At 41.7% G+C, this 22,889-nt stretch overlaps 2 pseudogenes; one reads left to right on the top strand and one right to left on the bottom strand.

Moving 5' to 3' along the window:
• The first annotated feature begins 7,104 nt into the window (after positions 1–7,104).
• LOC147445735 (uncharacterized) lies at positions 7,105–11,005 on the top strand (annotated as a pseudogene).
• An 8,400-nt stretch (positions 11,006–19,405) lies between these two features.
• Positions 19,406–20,523, bottom strand: LOC147445734 (uncharacterized; annotated as a pseudogene).
• Between the last annotated feature and the right edge of the window lie 2,366 nt (positions 20,524–22,889).

Here is a 22,889-nt window from a genome sequence, read left to right as displayed (position 1 = left end):
TGTTTTGAATTGCCAGCTTACCTTTAGGCAACTCAACCAACTCCCATGTTTGGTTGCGATGTAGTGAGTCCATCTTCCCTTGCATGATTTTCGTCCATTCTTCTTTGGATTCATCTTGCATAGCTTCCTCGTATGACTACCGCTCTCCAGAATCTGAGATCAAGAGATGGTTGAAGGAAGGAACAAACCTTTCTGGAGTTCTACTTGCTCTTGTAGATCTTCGGGGAATAGGTTGAGGCTCCTCAATTGGTTGAAGTTGTTGCACATTGTCCCCGTTTGCAGTCCTTCAGTCTTCGCCATCCTCAAGCTCCATGTACTCATCACCTTTTTCTTTTGTTTGATTTCTTTCCAAGTAATCTTTGTACATATTTTGTTCGTTAAAAATTACACCCCTACTCCTTAAGATTTTACCATCTTCAGGATTCCATAGGCGATACCCAAAGTCACCTTCTCCATATCCAATGAAGAAATACTTTTTGGACTTTGCATCTACCTTTGATCTTAGGCTTCTATCTATGTGCATGAAATCCTCACACCCAAAAACTTTGAGAAATGCATAATTCACCGGTTTACTTATCCATGCCTCTTCTGAAACTCCCCCATCCAATGCCGTTGAGGGTGACCGATTGATTAAGTACACAGACATACTTACAACTTCCGCCCAAAGCTCAAGCGGTAGGCCTGCATGTAGCCACATGCTTCGTGCTTGCTCCATGATTGTCTTGTTCATCCTATCCAAAATCCCATTTTGTTGAGGTATCCTTGGGGTTGTCCTTTGCCTCCGAATTCCATTGCTAGAACAAAAGCTTTCAAAATCTTTGCTACAATATTAATTTCCATTGTCATATCTGAGGCATTTAACCTTGGTACCTGTTTCATTCTCCACAAAGGCTTTCCACCTTTGAAATATGGAAAATACATTGGACTTATTCTCCATGACATAAACCCATGTTTTTCTAATCGCATCGTGTATGAATGTTACATAGTACAATGAGCCACCAAGTGATGGTGTATTTGCAGGACCCCAAACATTAGAATGAACCAACTCAAGTTTTTTATTTTTTCTTTCATTTCCTGATTTTTGAAATTTGACCCTCTTTTGTTTACCATAAACACAATCTTCACAGAACTCTAAGTCCACTTCTTTCAAACCTGATAGAAGCTTCTTTGTTTGAAGGATTTGCATTCCTTTGGCACTCATATGCCCAAGTTGGTAGTGCCACACCACATTGTCAACTTTTGTAGTTGCTGCACAAGGTGAAGGTTGCATGCTAGCAGTACACAAGTAAAGTGTACGGACCTTTTCTCGCTTGGAAACCACCAAATATCCCTTTGAGATCTTCCACCGTTTGTTTTCGAATACAATGTTGTGACCTTCATCGTCCAACTGTCCTGTAGAGATCAAATGTTTTCGAAGAGAAGGAACATGACTAACATCTTTAAGCTACCATTCATTTCCGTTATCAATTTTGACAGAAATTGTACCTTTGCCAACAATCTCACAAGCTTCATCATCCCAAAGCTGAAGGTACTCGAAGAAGATCGTCAGTGGGGGCACCAAAAGAATGTGAGTGGGATGGAAACACACAAAACGCCTCTATAATGACCCGACACACACTCTTGGGATGATACACACACAAACACTATGGGGTACCACTCGGCTTGCACAACCCATCTGGCCGAGACAGGGAACACACCGATGGAGTGAGAGGAGAGAGACTGTACATTTTCCCACACAACACACAAACACACACACACACATACACACCTAAATAAATTAGCTCAAAAAAGGAGAATTTATAATGTTTAGGTACAATTGCGCTTGGGCCAACACCAATGGGGCAAATAGCTCACACAATATGGATGAAATATGCCAGATACAGTCACAAATTTGAACAAAGGCTTCACTCACAGGAGAAACTTACACAACCAAAACAGAAAGAAAAAGTGAGGAATTTGGCAAAATGGACAGCATCATTGCGTCCAGAGCAGCCAAAAATCCTAGTCTACAATATCAAAGAGCTCAAATCCGACCTCGGATGAGCAATTTATGGCCAAAACAGGCTCCAAAAACAACAAAAACTCAGTTGCGACTGTTCCTCCTCCTCTCTCCAGGTTTTTTCTGGTCTTCTCTCAGGTTGTCTAGTGTCCACACTTCACTTTATCCCTTGGGGACCTCTGGCCTTTTAGTTGACCTCAAACGGACCCCGAACAGGCCAAAAACTGGCCATGCAGTGCATTTTTGTCACCCTTCTACATCCATCCGCACACTTGACACTCAAATTTTTCAATAATGCATCCCGCAACCATATGAAGTGGCCCCCAAATACATTTCTCATGATGACCTTTTTACATAATTATCACAAAAAAGCAACATGTTGTGTTCGTACTTATCCATGTGCAAGTATTGACCCCATTCGACCGCCTAATGCAACTAGATGCCATCTGACGCACCTGCTTACCTCATGACGTCGGCCCACGGATAGCTTCCTTGAGAAGTTTTAAGCGCTATCAACTCCTCATTATTATAGGAAAAACACACTAGTACTGGTGATAGTGAAAATCAATGCATTATGTACATGTTGTCCTACTTGTACACATGCGGGCCCCATGTAACCACCTGGATCTGGAAATGGGAAATTCTTTATTTGATGCACCATGCATGTGTATGTACAAATGTTTAATCACTTCGTCTAAAAAACTCCTAACAGTGTCGTCTCGATGACACCTATAGTATAGCCCATCATCATCGGCATCTAGAATGTCCACATCAGAACTGTGGCCCGGATCTGGCAAGTCAATGGATGAACCTCCCCCACCTCCTCCAAAGAAAGCATCAAAACAAGAGCCTCCCCTCGATCCTCGTTTCAGCTAGATATCAATGGACTCTCGTCGGCCACCAAATCCACATGAACTATGTTTCTCACTCTGCCCTAAAGAAGATCGATGACCACGAGGGTTAGGATGGCATGATGGTCGTAGCGGGGAGGGTTGATGCGAGAGAATCATAGAAGAGGGTGCCAAGGAAATTGATGAAGGAAATGTAGTAGCGGAGTCCAAGAGAAAAGGTGAAGGAAATGTAGTGGGGGTACCAAGGCAAAGGGTGAAGAAAAGGTAGTGGGGGCCTGCAAGGGCATGGGTTGTTGAGATAAGGAGAGAACACAGAAGTAGAACCCCAAAGTGTGTAGAATATACACATGAGATGATGTATATATAGAGGGGACCTGGGTGCCATATATAGAGAAGCCATATATTGAGTAGCTTCACATATAAGCTCAACACCCCCGCTCAAATAAGGGTCCCTAACTGTGGATGAAAAAACCCTTGGGGGATCAAGGGAAAAACCCACAGCTCTATATACACCCACCGTTATATTATAAAAATCATTAAATATACAAATGTTTACGAGGAGCTACATCACTCCTTTTACAATGAATGTTTTATGAGGAGTTACATTACTCTTATCCTATCAAATACAATAATGAATACAAAGGTTCAATAAAGAGGTATAAAAGCTATCGATTAGCTTGTAATCAAAAGTGTCTCCGTGAATCTGCTGTGTAGCTTGTCATCAATATCGCATCACCAAACATGTCTTCATGTTGTCATCAATATGGCATCACCAAACATATCTTCATAAATCTTTTTTTGTCACCAAGTTTGTCTTCATAAAATCAATTCTTTGATCAATCCTACATAGATCATAGACTCCAAAAAGAACATGTCATGAAAATTATTAGCATCGTTAATGAAATAATTACGTTCACAATGCCATAAGAGATGGTTCGCGATGCCACTCTTTTGACGACATATATACGCACGACAACATATGGTACATAAAGTATAAACGTAAAAGTACAAAATGTGTGATTACGTGATACAAATGATATGTGTATATACTACATAAAACAACATTTATCAATGTAGTGATCAATGAATACCATCAAAGTATTAACAAAATATCATCATTATATCAATAAAAATGAATAAATGACCATGGTATCAACGAAAAGCATCATGATATCACCGAGAATAATCATTGTATCAACGAAACAACATTATGGCATCACCGAGAATACCCATGGTATCAACAAAACATCATCATGGCATCACCGAGAATAACCATGGTATCAACGAAACAACATCATGGTATCACCGAGAATAACCATGGTATCAACAAAACATCATCATGGTATCAACAAAAATCACCATGGAATCAACGAAACAACATCATGGCATCACTGAGAATAACCATGGTATCAACGAAACATCATCATGGCATCACCGAGAATAACCATGGTATCAACAAAACAACATCATGGTATCACCGAGAATAACCATGGTATCAACAAAACATCATCATGGTATCAACAAAAATCACCATGGAATCAACGAAACAACATCATGGCATCACCGAGAATAACCATGGTATCAACGAAACATCATCATGGCATCACCGAGAATAACCATGGTATCAACGAAATATCATCATGGCACCACCGAGAATAACCATGGTATCAATGACATATCATCATGGTATCAACGAAAATCACCATGACCAAAGTATTAACAAAACATAATCATGGTACCATCAAAATCACTATGGTATCAATGAGAAATTATCAATAAAACGACGTAAACTATATCTCTAAAAGAATAATTATACGAGAATCAATGAGCGAGTATATCATATAACAAAAGATCATGTACCAACAGTAGCTCGATAGAATTTGGACGATCATCAACGGCTCGACTGAATCGGAACGATGTGTAACTGGCTTCTGCAGCAAAGTTACGTCAGTAACAAATATATGATTGATGAAGAAAAATATAATTGAGAAGTTTTCAATTATGAGAAAAATCAAAAGCAAAAAGTAAAATTTTGATTTTCAAACATATTCGCAGTCGGAGACGATAATCCAAAATCGGTGCAGAATTTAGAGAAACTTCCTTTTGCAAAGTTATAGACCACATCGATTCCGGTCTCCTATAGCGGGTAGTTTCTTCTGCAAAGTTGTAGAACACATCGATTCTGGTCTCTCACGCGGGTAGTTTCTGCAAAATCGTTTTCAATAAGCAGAAAAATAAAAAACAAAAAACGGAAATTGCTTTTTATGTATGTACGCAGTCCGCGAACGATAACTCAAAATCGGTGCAGAATTTGAGAACACTTCTTTCTGCAAAGTTGTAGACCACATCCATTCCCGTCTCCCTCGCGAGTAGTTTCTGCAAAATCGTTTTCAATTAGCAAAACAAATCAAAAACAAAAAGCAAAAGTTGCTTTTCAGGTATGTACGCAGTCCGCGAACGATAACTCAAAATCGGTGCAGAATTTGAAAACACCTTCTTCTGCAAAGTTGTAGACCACATCGATTCCGGTCTTTTTCGTGGGTAGTTTCTGCAAAATCGTTTTCAATAAGCACAAAAATCAAAAACAAAAAGCGAAAATTACTTTTCAGGTATGTACGCAGTCCGCGAACGATAACTCAAAATCGGTGCAGAATTTGAGAACACTTCTTTCTGCAAAGTTGTAGACCACATCCATTCCCGTCTCCTTCGCGAGTAGTTTCTGCAAAATCGTTTTCAATTAGCAAAAAAAATCAAAAACAAAAAGCAAAAGTTGCTTTTCAGGTATGTACGCAGTCCGCGAACGATAACTCAAAATCGGTGCAGAATTTGAAAACACCTTCTTCTGCAAAGTTGTAGACCACATCGATTCCCGTCCTTTTCGTGGGTAGTTTCTGCAAAATCGTTTTCAATAAGCACAAAAATCAAAAACAAAAAGCAAAAATTACTTTTCAGGTATGTACGCAGTCCGCGAACGATAACTCAAAATCGGTGCAGAATTTGAAAACACTTTCTTCTGCAAAGTTGTAGACCACATCGATTCCGGTCTTTCTCACGAGTAGTTTTTGCAAAATCGTTTTCAATTAGCAGAAAAATCAAAAACAAAAAGCGGAAGTTTCTTTTCAGGTATGTACGCAGTCCGCGAACGATACCTCAAAATCGGTGCAGAATTTGAAAAAACTTCCTTCTGCAAAGTTGTAGACCACATCGATTCCGGTCTCCTACGCGAGTAGTTTTCTGCAAAATCGTTTTCAATTAGTAAAAAAATCAAAAACAAAAAGCGGAAGTTGCTTTTCAGGTATGTACGCAGTCCGCGAACGATAACTCAAAATCGGTGCAGAATTTGAAAAGACTTCCTTCTGCAAAGTTGTAGACCACATTGATTCCGGTCTCTCATGCGGGTAGTTTCTGCAAAATCATTTCCAATTAGCAGAAAAATCAAAAACAAAATGTGGAAGCTGTTTTTCAGATATGTACACAGTCCGTGAACGATAACTCAAAATCGGTGCAGAATTTGAAGAAACTTCCTTTTGCAAAGTTGTAGACCACATCGATTCTGATCCCTCTCGCGAGTAGTTTCTGCAAAATCGATTTTGATCAGGAAAAAAATCGAAAACAAAAACGTACTGCTCTGATACCATGTTGAGAGAAGGAGATAACACAGAAGTAGAACCCCAAAGTGTGTAGAATACACACATGAGATGATGTATATATAGAGGGGACCTGGGTGCCATATATAGAGAAGCCATATATTGAGTAGCTTCACATATAAGCTCAACATGGGTGAGGATGAGAGGAAAATCCCATACTATGACAACTAATGTGGTGTATATGAAGAGAAGATCCCTTGCAAAGCTTGCTCGTACTCTTGCCGCATGTGCAAGAATGAGGCTGTCTCAGGATCCATAGGGACCAAAATAGGAGGAGGACAAGGAGGGGACTGGTCTCAGGGACTGGAGCCCCCAGAAGGATTCCCAGAAGAAGAACCATTGCACTGTTGTCCTAAAAAAAGAGCGAAAGAAGTCTTCATCTTGCCCGGCCATGTCACAATTGAAAAAGAGAGAAAAGAGAACTCAAATACAACCTAAATATACATAAAAGTTTGCATGCATATATATGTATATACACACTCACATACAGCCGTTTGGGAATCCCATTGCATGCAAATAGACATGCCAAAAATCCTGCAATAGAGGGGCCAAACTCATACCCAAAACTAGGAGTTTTGGGATGAATTTGGCCCCTCTATTAAGATTCATGGGCACAAGTGATATCTACATCTCTCCAAAAAGTTGTGAGCAAGTGATCTATCTTCCAAGTATTGATAGCTATTTTTTGGCTATCTGAAATTTCCATAGTGAGCTACCTCGCCCTACCAAAATCACATAAATACTATGGCTATCCCTACCTTTTTATTGTACATAGGCGTATGTGAGTTAGGGAACTTTCTCCATATCTCCTTAAAAACCCTCACTTAGCTAGTCATTGGGCTAGTTGAGCCAAATAAATAAATAAAAATAAAAGCCAAAGTATATTATGGTCCTTTTGCGTATAAATGTTTCATTGTATATAGGGCCTAAATATAGGGATTTTTTATTATTATAATTATTTTGGTATTTATTTAAATATTTCTAACTAGGTCTGTGTTATTTGTCTAAGTATGCTATACTTACCATTATCACAATTTTCTTCCCATTTTGCATACTCTTTATTCCATATGGAGATATTTTTATGCAAGCTTCTCTTATTTTTGGTGTGAATCCACTCCAAGAAAAAACCTTTCACCATGAGTCATTGCCTTTCACTAAATTCCTATTTTCTACATGTATTTTTCTTTATCTCTTGTAAATAATTATACATCAATAAAAACAAATGAGGACCCTCCTCATTGGATTCCCTATATTTTTATATATTTATTTTTATATATATAGCTCACACTATTCTAGATTCCATGAATTGTTTATATATAGTAGCTTGCTTTTTCCATCATATCCATATATTATATTTATGCATAATCCACAACCATGCATATTTTCAAACTCCTAAGAATTAATTAGGTCATGCTCTTATGCAAGGAGGGGCTCACCTTTGGAGCCATATGCAAATTCAACAAAAGGGGGGGCATTGGAGCCTTTTTTTGTGAAGAAAAATATCCATTTTCGTGGGATTTCTTATATCCATCTCCACTCTAAATTTGAAGTAGTGGTTTAAATAGAAAATATGGACCAATATATGAGTAATCACCTCAAAAAATTGGACAATTTTTTGAGCTACCACTGGTAAGATAGGATTTTTTGAATGGACCACTTTCCTCACAAGTGGTCCATAGTCTTCTCTCACCTCCTTTCCTACTTCCACACACACACACACACACACATTCCTCTCCATCTGTCACTCCAACCTGCAACTTTCATCTTCCATAGCTCAAAATTATCATCTCTACACACATATAGCTCAATTTCTCTCTCTAGAATCAAATTCCTAATACCACAACCTCTTCATCCTTTCACAAAAAGAGAAAAAATCAGCAAATAACCAAGCTCAAGATATACCAAAGGAGGAGTTTGATCATGGAAAATTCAAATCTTCCATGGTCACAAGAACTACACCGACAGAGTTCTACAACCACTTCATTCACTAGAGGAGATAGGTGGAAATTCCCTTTCCACCTTGTGATTTTCATCAAATTGTGTATATTCCCATCCTTCTCTTACTTTTTATGTGATGCACCTTGAGTGCATATGGCATGTAGCTATACCCCATCCTACTAACTACAAAACTACTAACACTAACCACTAACATACTAGCACAAAATAGCCATTGACCTAACCATAAAACACACCTCACCTCAAGCCTACAGGTGCATAGTAACTCTCTGTCTCTCTCTCGCTCCTTCTTTAAAACTCTACTTTTACCGTATCTACCATCAATAATGCTCTCTTTTGAGTCCACATCCATGGCTCTAGCAGACAAAGAAGGCCCGCAATTTTTTGATATTAAAAAAAAATCATAATCCTGATTTTTTAGCTTGTAAATTAAGATTTCCAATAACCTTAATGAGAGGTCTCCAACCTATATACATAGGCCCCTCTCTTTCTTGTAAATAGCCCCCAATATCTCACATAGCACCCCAACACTCTATGCATGAGGAGAGATTTAGGCGTAGCAACCACTTTGTGAGCTTCACTTTGGGTGTGAGAGAAGCTTTCGAGCTACCCATTGCAAGTGAGAGAGCGGAGTTCAAAATCTCAAAATCACTATTGTATATGTTCCTCCATCATCAATAAATTGAGGCTGGGTGTATCAAAGGCGTGAATCGACGTTCAAATATTCGTCCTTCCACTTGTGCAATACGGTTTGGTGAATTCAAGGTGACTTATATATTTTAAGTTTTTATCATTTGATCTTGTGTTAGTATGTTTTCATTGCCAATTTTTTGTCCATTGTAAGAGGGTATTGTGGTGAAAGGTCTCCCACACCCTAAGAAAATGTGTGTGTGTGTGTGTGTGTGTGTGTGTGTGTGTTGGCAATGTTTAGCATTCACTAAGCGTTGATTTAGTTTTGTACAAGCTCTACCATAGCATCATAACAAACCATATCCATTTGCAAGTCACAAACAAGGCATTACGCAAGTTTCGTTCCTCTCTCTCTTTCCTTTGCTCTAGCTCGCTCTGCTCCATTTGGTGTGTCTTGGTGTGAGATTGATTGTGTGTGTTTTGTGGCGCATCTTCTTGGTTGTGACAAAATCTCTCTTGTGTCCTAGTTTGCATACCATAACTAGGTGGTGCCCTTTCACTTGTTTGGCTGTGGGTTTGTTGTTGTTGTTTGTAACAGGACTTGATTTTGAGGTGTTTTAGTAGTAAATTTTTTTTTTCTAGGAAGTTTTGGTCGTTTTAAAGTTAGTCCACTGTGTAGAAGGATGTATGGATTGTTTTCATCCAATAAAATTTTTTGATCCGGAAGGCACTTTTTGGAGCATTTTTGAAGGTGTTAACGTGGGATTTTGAAAAAGTGATGTATGAAGCGATCGAAGCCTATGTTATAAGGAACAACTTTGGTTCTCTGAGTCTTTAGAGATTTTGATGTTTTGATGCTCGTTGAGGGCCAAAGATTAAGAAAAAAGTGGGACTTGCTGTTTTTGCATCGTTTTTGTAGAAAATGTTGTTTTGCAGGTTGATTTAATCAGAGCAGGCTATGGAAATTTTCCATCACATAGCCGTCGAAGAGCGCAACGAGGGCAACAAGATTGTGTGAGACAGACTTGGGCTGTTTCGGCTCCGTTTGAAAGTTATGTTCAATTGAAGACAACTGAAAAAAGTTTTAAAAATCTAACCTTTACGGATCGCTTCGCGATCACGTTCTTACCTTATTTTCGCAGGTATACTTGGCACGCAAGTCCAGTCGACCAAACGCCAAAAATAGAAAAGCGGCTATTTTGAGAGGTCGCATGCTTTTGGAGGAAAAATCAAAACAGAAAGACGGGTGGTGCGTTTTGGGGATTAATCACCGATCTCTTCTTCTGCAAGTGCGAGTGCGAGTGAGAAGCTGCATGCAAGCGAACTGAAGCTCGGGGGTGGTCGGGAGGTTCGAGCTCCGTACAACGGAGTGCGCCCATATTCAATTGCTCCTCTATTGTATCAAAAGTCTGCAAAGATTCATCAATACAAAGATCTCTTTCTCTACCTTTTCCTGTCTATCTCTATTATTCTGTTCCTGTGACATTGTTTCTTGCTTGTGGTTACCCCAGCCCCAATTGAGTAGCATGGGAGCCTTGACGGGTGTTTAGAGGTCGCCTCTCTTGTTGCCCGCCCTAGACCGCCTCGGTATTTACGAACGAAGATATTCATTTGTCATACAAGTCACGCCAAGAGCAAGATGTATACTAGATGATGCAGCGAACATAGGAACCACTATGGACAAACACAATGATGATGATGAAGCAGAAATGGAAGGTGAAGAACTTCCAGCATGATCACTTGACGAAGCAAATGAGAAAGATGTCGATGAGGAAGAAAAAACCTACATGGAAGACGAAGAAGAGGATGAAGAGCTAGAAGAAGAGGATGATGATGAGGATGATCATTTTGATGAACTAGGACTCCATGTAGACTGCATCATGGCTATGGAACTAGCAGATGATGATGTAGTGGATGATTAATCAAGGCCATCTTTTAATGCATCGTAATGAGGATGTTGTAGCTAATGTCGATCACTTGGTTTTGTGAATTCTTTGGTAATGATCTTCTGCCAACATACATTGTAACACATTTGTTTGATCTCTCTCTCTCTCTCTCTCTCAAAACTCCGAACAATAGGCAAGAAACGATCACTTCAACTTATCTTAGGGCTGGTTTCAAAAAAAACAAAGAGGATTAAAAAAGTTATTGACAATTTAATAACATCTTTGAAACTACAATAAACAAAAAATAGTATATAATGAAAATACAAACAAGGCGAGGGCGAGGGCAAGGCTTGAAAAAATGACACTATGGAGCAGGCTATAGAACCTTTTCATCCCTTTATGAGAAGGTAAAAAATATGTTTTTCTAAAAGACAATTCTACATATATATATTTGAATCTTGAACTGTTTAACTAAAATTTCAATATTTGAGTACATTTCAATTGCAAGGCGTTCTTACAAAAATTCAAAGAGACCATTTTTTTATTGAAGCAAGGCTACCTTTTCATGAGACCTGCAAGGGGTTCAGATCCCCTCCAAGTCATTGTGAGACTCAAACCTCACAAAACAAATTAGAAGTAAGATCTATAGTGGTAGTACCGTCTCCTTTAATATTTTCTACCACCTTCTAGTATGTGTGCACGATTCTAAACAAACCATCCATAGGGAGAATCTATGCAAATTTATTGTCGGAGGTGATGGGAGCTAGAACTTGCACAAACACACACAGAGTGTCAATTTGCAATGTTTGGCAGTAAGAGAACAACTCTTTCGAATGCATCAACAGAGGTTCTTCTGGGAGTGGTTTGGATTTTGGCGTTCTCTTTCTCTCTCTCTCTCTCTCTAAAATGTCGGTGTTCTCTGTATCCCATGTAGGCTGCTCTGGAGCATTCGCAATTGACCAACTTGCTGCTCTTTCTCTTATAGGTGCTCAACACTGGCTCTCAACTCGTTCTAATTTCCATCTCCATCCCTCTTGTTTATTCTCCATCTCCCATAACCAAAATGCGGTCTTCTGTTCAAGCAACAAATCATTTTGTTTAACTCAATGTATGAGCTCTCTCTCTCTCTCTTTCTCTCTCTCTCTCTCTCTCTCTCTCTCTTTCTCTATCTCTCTCTACCATTTCCTTCTATGCAAGACAGGGCGTTGGGGAGATGGAGAAGAGTGAAATTGACTGTGCACATTATGCTCACTGCAAGTTCAAGAGTCTTAGTACCACACACTACTAGAGTACTCAGCTTTTTCTCACATCCGAACTTGCTTCTCTCACATTTCTGCCATGACTTAAACCTACACACCTTCCGCTCCAAGCCACAGTGGGCTCTCCATTGCGACTCTCATCACCACAATTTTGGGAACATCGACAGTCAATCATTAGCCATACACATACTCCATCACATGTAATTGTGGCCCCACAGGTCATGTTTGACCTTCAAGGAAAATAATAACATCTCTCTCTCTCTCTCTCTCTCTCTCTCTCTCTCTCTCTCTCTCTCTCTCTCTCTCTCTCTCTCCTCTCTCTCCCTCTTTGGGCCACTCATTGATGAATTGGAATGCATGGTTCTTGATTTTATGCAACGAGAGGGCATAGAAGAGGTTAAGATCGGAAATGCGGCGATCATGCTTTTGCTTTATGCGGATGATGTAGTGCTCTTGGCACATACCTTAGAAGATGCACAAAAGCTTATGAGTGTCTTGGAACACTTTTGCCTACATAGCGGGCTGATCGTGAATGGATCCAAAACTAAGGTTATGCTTGTAAAGACCCTCAATGATGAAAATCCATGCATTGTATACAACAATGAGTAACTTGAAGTGGTAGATAGCTTCAAGTACCTTGGACTTGAGGTTCCATCCAATCATAGATGGAAGGATTGCACAATGCGTCGCTTGGAAGCCGGAAAGAGGGCTTATTATGCATTTGAGAATATGTGCAATGCTGGAGAGATCAAGTGTTGGGCTCTCAAAAAGTACCTCTTTGACACATTGGTGACACCGGTGCTTCTTTATGGAGTGGAGGTGTGGGGTGGTAGCATCTGGAAGTCTACTTGGAAGAGTTTGAGAATGTCCAAAAGCGTTTTCTCACCAACTTTCTCCAAGTCAAGACACAAACACCCTACATGCTCTTACTTCTTGAGTCCGGATCGCTTCCCATTGAGGTCTTTGGCATGCAAAGGGTTGTGGAGTACATGCTTAAGACACAATGTAGACCTATGTATCGACTTCCTAGAATCGCATATGAAGAAAGTCAAAAGGTCCAAAGGACATGCAAGAGCAAAATAATAAGTTCGGGGTGGATGCTTGACATCAAGAAATGGTTTGGACGATGGGATGCATGTCACTTGGTCAAGTTAATGAGGCCTTCTTACAACGCCAATGTATCATGGCTTGGGAGAAATCCGGAGGTTCTCGTTTCAGCCATTACACCACACACATTGCCCCAAACTACAACGCTCTCTTCTTCTCCGAATGCAGTCACCGAACCCATCCCTACATCCTTGAGCCCATCCCATTGAGTGCAATCCGCACCATTGCCTCCATTCATCTTAGCTCCCATTCTCTACGCTGCGAGATAGGAGGTTGGGGTACTGGCGAGGAGTCTCATCGACTTTGCACCTTATGCCCTCGTCAAGTGCGAGAGATTGAGTACCACACACTACTTGAGTGCTCAGATTTTGACCAAATTAGGTCCTTGTTTTCCCATATATTCAGACATGATCTCTCCCTACATACCTTTCTCTCCCAACCATGATGTGGACTCTCTATTGCGATGCTCATTTCAACCATTTTTGAGCATCGAGAGTCACTTATGACCTCCACTCACACCACGTGACATGTTCATTTGGTCCCATAGGTCATATTTGACCTCCGAGGATGATAATAGAACTATCTATCTCTCTCTCTCTCTCTCTCTCTCTCTCTCTCTCTCTCTCTCTCTCTCTCTAATATATCTTTGGCTCATTTGTTTGAAAACGACGAGAAATAGCAAAGCGAGCTGAGGTGGGGTGGTCTTTGCATAAGGATGAATTTGCTAGGACATATGGGCGAGACAAGGGAAGATGTGGATGGAAAAGGCATGCACACAAGGGGGGGGGGGGGGGGGGGGGTCGTGCTTAGAGACAACTAAGCTATCATAGAGGATTGGAAGGGAATATAGGGTAGACAACTGGTGAGGGCGGCAAGGCGAGCAGTCTCTGTTGATGTGGAATTTTGGGGTGGGAGGGGGGGGATAGAATGTTCCAATGGAATCCTAAAATTTAATGGATTTCTTTTGTATATAGAGGATAAAAAATGAAAGTATTGTTTATTATTAATTTTGTATTATAGATAGTAGAGATGTGGACTATCATAAAATCTAATATCTAACCAATCCAAATGAATTTTTCATATTAAATTGATTATTTAATGTAGGAGAATAAATGAGAACAAGGGTTAAGATATAGACATGTGCTTATAGATCTATCTCAACATGGGGCCAATGGTAAAGGGGCTCAAATGAGAGATGTCTATCAAAGAGCAAGGCTAACCAAGGGAGCATAAAGACCTTAGGGTTAGCTTCATTGAAGACTCCCAATAGTTAGTGTAAAAGTCCTTTGACCTAGGTAAGCTAGGGGAACCCGGCCCAAGCTTAAGGTGCATGACGTGCTTGATGACTAAGGTGCTTGAAATGCTTGATGATTGAGATGCTTGAGGTGCTTGATGGATGGGATGCTTGAGGTGCTTGTCATGCTTGAGGGGATTCTAGGGTTGTACTTGAGGTGGGAACCCGGCCCAAGCTTGAGGGGCTTAAGGGCCAAGCTTGTGGTGGGAACCAAGCCCAAGGTTAAGTGGCTTGAGGTGTGCAAAAATCAATGCGAATCCCTACAAGGAGGGGGCGAGCCTTACATGAGGGGGGATCACACACAAGGCATGCCTAGTACAAAGAAAGAACACATGTCTAGTGTTAGACCGTGGGGGATTGGACCATGCAACTCTCCACCCAACCGTTCCATATATAGACTCCTAGCCCCTAAATATAGCGCCTCTTGACCGCATGTCCATCCTGGCCCTTGGCTCTGCCCTTGGCCTGACATTGCTCCCCCCTTGGAGAAGAGTTTTCGTCCTCGAAAACACAAGTGGTAGTATCTTCGTAAGAACACTGATGTTTTCCTTACTGGCATCCTCTACACAAGCCAATTGTCCATATGACTGATACCTGGTGCAGTGAGGAGGTTCAATGAAACCAAGAGCCACATCTTGATTTTCAACATTGTTGTCCTTTTGCAACCACCCGTATCTAAATGGTAACTCATGATAACTCATGTGAGTATCTTGAAAATCTCATAGCTACTGAAAGATAGAATAGGGAGTGTCCTCATGTCAGACTTCTGAACATTTTGGAACACACAGAACCACATGTTCACCCCTAACAAAGGTTACATGCCAACATACTTTGTCAGCACACCTACTAAGTCCTTGACTTATGAAACTATCGGTATCCAACCCCACCACAACAGGTGTTCAAAGTTGAAAACCTAACCTAAGCAGAATTACCTAGAATAAGGAGAGAATCACCTATTCAGAATGCATTGTGCTAACGTATGCTCTTAGCAGATCCTTTAGCACGGTTTACTAACGTATGCGCTTAGCATATCCTTTAGTACTAAATAGAATACTTGTAAGCTGCCCATCCAATGTGGGATGAATAACAACAGTAAGAGTGGGGTACTTTCCCCAACCACTTACAGATAGTCTTCCACGACTGACGACAAACTATGACTCAACCATTGAGTATCCCGCCATATACTCGATATGGAATGGAGACAACCAACTAGGTTGAAGGTAGATTGGAGGTTCCAGCAACCTATCACTAATATCCATACTCAGCCATCACCTTGTATGGCAGGGTGTAAACTCATACGAAATCTCCAAGAGAGATTGCACTAGCAGTGGAAAAGGGTGCAGAAAGAATAAAGTCCATGGATTTGCATGCCGCTCCAAATAAATTTGTGTTAAACACTAGGGCCCATAACACCTAGTGTGCATGCATTTAACAAAAACATATCCAAACCGCAATTCCATGACGAGAATTTCCACGATACTTACGTGAAAATCTTGCAACAAAGTTGGACCATAATAGAGTGTGACAACCCAGTCACACCTAGGAACCAACCATGAGACCTTCTCATGAACGTAGCAGACTTTGCAGAAAAAGTTGGACCATAATAGAATGTGACAACCCGGTCACACCTAGGAACCAACCATGAGACATTCTCATGAACATAGCATACTTTGCTATATGTAGAAACGACCCTCCGTTAAGGTGGTTTCACAGCACTTGTAATCACAACAAGTCTGTACTTAGTACCCGATAATTTTTGGCCACTGAAATTGTTCCTGATACTGTGTGCGTCAATTGGTCTAATGAACGGATGCGACCAGCACCTAGGGACTTCCTCGCGACACATCATTTTGAATTGGGTGCCAGTGTCAGTCCCAGAGACTCATATTCTCCACATGTGGAATATGTCTCAAGTAAGGATGCCAGGAAAAGTGACATCCATCAAGTACGAGCTGTACTTGTGTGTGGAGGTAACTACAAACACTCTGCGACACGAGTGAGAGGGACCCTCATTATCATGCTCCACACTGGCTAGACCAAACTCCCTGAGTTCCTAGACCATGTTGTATCCCATGTGACAACATGTGCCAAATCGAACCCTACAAGTAGGTTCGTAACAGCATAAGGAAAAAAGGTAGATTGGACACTTGGCCCAAAATACTTTGTGCCGACATGCCCTTGGCATGGCTCTGTAACATTCAAGCGTACTTATACGTATTGAAAAAAAAAAAAAAACAAGCAAAGCATACAAAAAATGGAATAACACCAAATAAATAGATGCGTACCTGGAGGTTTGAATGTAATGTTCACTTACCAGTACTCAAACGGAGAGGAGCACATGTCCTACCTAAAAAACAAACAACATTGCACTGGGAACCGTGGGTGTTGCCTTCACAATCCAACCCCTTTGGTTAAAATCTACGTAGTCAAACCCCTTGGTAAGACCCTTTGTAGAAACTGCTCAACTAGCAGGTAGCGGCAACCAACATAGTTAACCGTGTACATAATGATTGGAATCAACTTGAAAAGTTGAGTTTGTCTGCTACCGCGTGGTAGATTGCGGAATTCTTTCCTTGAAAGTCTAACTGAGAGAGATCAAACTGTGATACTCAATGCAGATCAACTGTGATCCTCAATGCCTATGGGGTGATGTAGCAGTCACCCGTCGGGTTGTACCCCAAAACAATATGTCCATAGACACTCCATAGTGCTATAGAGAGAGCAGGAAATCCACACAAGTGAACTGCCTAGCTCTAGTGGACACCCATGCTGTCTCAACTGATTGCTGCATCTATACTGCCTTGTAAAGATCAGTTGCTGTGAGTTGAAGATGTATCAAAAACTCAACTTGAGTGTTGCACTAAAAACATGTAGTGCAAAAATGACACCCTAAACATCTGTAATGACAAGACTCTTGCTTATGCATTAACGTCGATGTATACTTCCCTGGGTAGATCTGTTCGATCTGGAAAACAATCACCCAAAGAATGCCAATAATTGGGTCTTACCCTTGGCCTGACAATGGCTCTTAGCCTGTGTGGCTCATAGCCCTTACACAAATTAGTTGAGAGTTAGAGCACCTTGGCTCAGGCTCCATTGAACCGTTGAAGACTAATATGAGTAGCATCTTAGCCATGTGCTAGCTGAAAGGTAGAGCATCTTGGCTCGGGCTACACGTATCAAAAGCTTCTTTGAAGATGTTCATTTTTCCCTTAAATAGAAAGAGAGAGAAGAATAGCAGGCTGGGCTGAGGAACTTTCTATAAGTTTTTAGAGTGTGTGCCCAAACTGTGTGCTCTTATGCATCGTATGCCTGACTTGCAGCTTATTGTATAAGCATTCCACAGGTTTTCGGTATGACTGTCTCATCAAGAGAGATAACAGAAAAACACAAAACTCACTCCGACCCACCTACCGTGTAGGGGTCGTGATTGTATGAGTACGACATAGCTTTGGCACTTTTCCTAGAAAATAAGTGCTAGATTGAGGTTCCTTTGAGTATTGTTGGGTGGTAATCGCAGCTAACCATCAGGTTCAACAATCCATCACTTAGTCTGTCCTTGAAAGAAATGCGAGTGTGATAGCGGAAGCGTAATCTATGAAGTGGTGGATTCCATGCCACCTGCTTAGCATGCCTTGCATGAAAAAGCATAAGCCCTTGGCTAATATGACAGCCTCAAGCGTGAGAGCAGAAACCAAAAGTGCCTTGCACAATCTGCATTGGTAGTGGTACATCATAATGGGATATCACCACACCTAAAATGGGAGCAAACTGCTAGTCATACCAGTTTCCCAAACTTGTGTGCCAACGCCCGTGATTTGAGGTCAATGGGCAGTAACGCGGCACAAGGGAGAAGCCTTGCTTCGTGTAAAGTTGCCAAAGCACTTTGCTTTGCACAATGATAGTAATTGCCAAGGAAAGTGTAAACATGGAAAAAACAAGGAAAACTTAAACTGGGCGAACCTGGTTGTTGTTGTAACCAGTTGTCCCGAGATGTTGTAGGAAAAAACTTGCTCACAGATGGCTCATAGCCATATGTGGTTGTCAGATAGATGACTCATAGCCATATATGATGTCTCATAGATGGTTGATAGCCGTATTTGCTGTGCGAGTGGGAGTTGATGTGTACACAACTACGTCTTCTTATGTCAGATACATCCGTCGTGTACGGAATGAAATATCCTGCAGAGAGTTTTCCATATCCTTCCCAAGTTGTATGCTCATAGCATATGCCAAACATGGGGAGTGTCAATGCAAGAAGCCTGATGTGAAGCCTTGCTTCATAGAAATATGTTTGTGCTGACAGTCAACGAATGTGGCTGCAGATATCATAACAAAAAGAATCGACCTTGTCAAGCAATTTCAAGTGAAATTAACCAGTATTGTGTGGCAAGCATCGTCTGTCCGTTTGTAGAAACAGTGACAAGGAGTCAGCCATGGCGAGCAACTTGCTGCCCACAACAAATCTAGTAATAGGCCATGCCGATCTCCTTGAGATACTAAAAAATTGGTCCTTGGTTGTGCCTTTGAAGCAACATGTAACCTATGACGAGCGTGCTCTATCAAGGTAAGCAACATGTAACCTATGACGAGCGTGCTCTATCAAGGTACTCAGAAGAAGCCATGCCTCAGATAACTATGTCCGGCCTCATTGCCAATAAATGCTATCAGCGAGGACAGATGTCATAGCAAAGAGAGTTGACCTTGTCGATCATGCACAAACAATTGACCGTGTCAAAGTGTAATGTAATGGAAAAAAAATAGAACACGTGCAAATTATGCCACGCGTACCTGCTTGGCTCTATGAATGATAGGCGTGATCATCCATGCTAGTGCATACTAGAGTTATCAAACACATGCTCAATACTACTCTACTTCTTGCTGCCAAGGGCCTTGCCCAATGCGCAACCAATTTGGGATCTTGTGAGAACTTCCATAGCGTTGCTGTAGAATCATTCAAGCCTTGCTTGATAAATTCTACCTATCTCTTGAGCGGCAACTATTGCACCAGTCGGAATTCACAAAACCAAACAAAGTGCAGATGATTGTAAAGAATGCAAAAAGTAATGCCGAAACATAGACAAAAATACCTGGAGCGTTAACAGATGCACCTTGAAGCCTCGCCAAGATGCCAACCCATGACCTTGTCGTGCATGATGTTGGATCTCTCCCATGGGATCCATAAATTCTCGAGTCTGGAGTCCAAATCTGTACCAGACTTGGTACTGCTTGAATCTGGGAGTCGGCCGGATTCCTTTCAAAACAATCGGCATCCGCCGCTAGTGATGCCTTGCATGTGATTTCCAATCCATGTCGAAGTTAGAAACCTTGCATCATGGCAAACTAAACACCTTGCTTCGCGAGCACTGCTTGCCTTGGACTCCGATTTCAATCCCGACATGGAGAGGTTTCGAGAGGTAGCTTGTAAATTTCTTGCACACAAGCTTGAATCGCATGTCCGTCCGGAGCCATGGCTCCTTTGCATGCCCAATCGGAGCTTTGCCTGCCTGAGCGAACGTGGGGCCTTGCCCCTCCCAAGGGGATGGGTTGATAACCTTAAAGTAAAGTAAAAACAAAAAAAATCGAAAAAAAAACTCCCTGCAGGCAGCAGCGATGGCGGCCTTGCGCGAGCAAGAAGGCTGAGCCAGCGTGCACTGAGGTCCGTTTTTGAGGTTGCTGCAGATACGTAAACTCCCTGGCTCGCTGACGCGCTCCTGTCAAGCCATACTTCAGCTAATTTGGAGCCGGTCGACACACCCGGTCCCCTCGTCTCAAGAGGTCCTGCACACGGGTTCTACTTCCTCATCGCCTCGCCTTGACAGGGGTTCATGCACACCTGCGTGCCTCGTCCCCGGCTTGTGCAGGCTGCCGCTTCCACGGCCCTCCTCTTGCATGCCTCGTGCATGGCGCCCATCTCCTTCTTCCTTCCCGGCTTGGGATAGCAGCCCTCCATAATCGTGAAAGAGAGAGATTCCAGGAGAGAGGGATAGAGAGAGAGAGTACATGCCTTGAAAAGAGAACCATGCCATCTTTCTCCGCCCTGGCTCCACCCTCCTTCCTCCTCTCCACCTTGCTCTGATACCAATGTTAGACCACGGGGGATTGGACCATGCAACTCTCCACCCAACCGTGCCATATACAGACTCCTAGCCCCTAAATATAGCGCCCCTTGACCGCATGTCCGTCCTGGCCTAGTACGCTTGAATGTTACAGAGACATGCCAAGGGCATGTCGGCACAAAGTATTTTGGGCCAAGTGTCCAATCTACCTTTTTGCCTTATGATGTTACGAACCTACTTGTAGGGTTCGATTTGGCACATGTTGTCACATGGGATACAACATGGTCTAGGAACTCAAGGAGTTTGGTCTAGCTAGTGTGGAGCATGATAATGAGGGTCCCTCTCACTCGCGTCGCAGAGTGTTTGTAGTTACCTCCACACACAAGTACAGCTCGTACTTGATGGATGTCACTTTTCCTGGCATCCTTACTTGAGACATATTCCACATGTGGAGAATATGAGTCTCTGGGACTGACACTGGCGCCCAATTCGAAATGATGTGTCGCGAGGAAGTCCCTAGGTGCTGGTCGCATCCGTTCATTAGACCAATTGACGCACACAATATCAGGAACAGTTTCAGTGGCCAAAAATTATCGGGTACTAAGTACAGACTTGTTGTGATTACAAGTGTTGTGAAACCACCTTAACGGAGGGTCGTTTCTACATATAGCAAAGTATGCTACGTTCATGAGAATGTCTCATGGTTGGTTCCTAGGTGTGACCGGGTTGTCACATTCTGTATCTAGGATACACTTAGAATCACCCTAGAAGATAACTGCAATGTATAAACTGAAGGTAGACCCCCACAAGTAAAAATAACTATTATTAGGAATTAGTGTAAGCAAAATGATGCATTTAGTATAATGTTAAATTTACCTTGACATTAGGAAGGATAAGAAGTTTTCATCTAGATGGGAGGGGTTATTCGTCATTAGGAAGCACTACAACAATGGCAGTTATTGATTGATGGATGCAAATGGTAGGCTCCACAAAACACGTGTCAATGGATGCAGGTTGAAGCAGTAATTTCTGAGGTTTGATCAAGCACCAATGATGGATATTCCTGAGAAGGGAGACTCCTCCACCTCAATCGAAGAAGAATAAAGTACAAAGCTAGAGGCATTTACAATGGATGCAGGTTGAAGCAGTACTTTCTGAGGTTTGATCAAGCACCAATGATGGATATTCCTGAAAAGGGAGACTCCTCCACCTCAACCGAAGAAGAATAAAGTACAGAGCTAGAGGCATAAATGTCTCTAGCTTAAGGGGAATGGCTAATGAGGGCCGCTCTTCAAATTTCGGTTCATCTCTCTCTTGGTATACACTTGATAGCAAGGCTTCAAGGCTTCATGGATGAACCCCCACTTGAAGACTCAAAGCTTGGAGAAAAAATCTATTTCAAGAGCTTTCCATGGGATAGATGGTCAAGAGGGTGCATTATGGTCAAGCATTGGTGGAGCCAAGAGCATCTTTCTTTTCCATGGGGCTCCACTCTTAATTTACTTTAGCAATATAATATCTAGAGTTTGAAAATAGGGTGGCCAATACTGAAGCCAAAGTCAATAAATGAGGAGGGAGGGGCCTCCTTGTATCCTCTCTCTCTCTCTCTCTCCTTCTCCTTATCCCACCACCTCTCTCTCGCTATTTCTCTCTCTCTCTCTCTCTCTCTCTCTCTCTCTCTCTCTCTCTCAGCTTGTGTCTTCCCTCTCTCTCTCTCTTTGACCAACAAAAAGCTCTCTCTCTCTCTCTCTCTCTCTCTCTCTCTCTCTCTCTCTCTCTCTCTCTCTCAGCTTGTCTCTTTGACCAACAAAAACTCTATCTCGCTCGTACAAACACACACATACACGCGCACACACATGCACGCACACACACAAGCTGAAAACAACCAATTTTCAGCACATATACACTCACACATACACATGCATGCACTCTTCACTCTCCCTCTCTTTCTTGCTCTCTCTCTCCATGGCTGAAAATTCTCTGTCTTTTTGCTCTCTAAAAATCAATGGTTCTCTCTCTTCTTCCTCTCTCTTGCACATGCACACACACGACCACTTGTAAAATTCTCATTTTACTTTACCTATCATCAACCTTACCTTTTTCCTGTAATTTTTTTAGAAAAAAACAAAATTTATTGTATATTCTCCTTCTCTCTGTAGCGGTGGCCACCCACTGACTAGGAGAGAATATAGCATGCATCA

The sequence above is a fragment of the Adiantum capillus-veneris genome, chromosome 12 (assembly GCF_014529385.1).
Source record: "Adiantum capillus-veneris isolate H3 chromosome 12, ASM1452938v2, whole genome shotgun sequence".
Lineage (NCBI taxonomy): Eukaryota > Viridiplantae > Streptophyta > Polypodiopsida > Polypodiales > Pteridaceae > Adiantum > Adiantum capillus-veneris.
The sequence above is the reverse complement of the archived record's forward strand: the minus strand, read 5'-3'. Positions and strand labels throughout refer to the sequence as shown.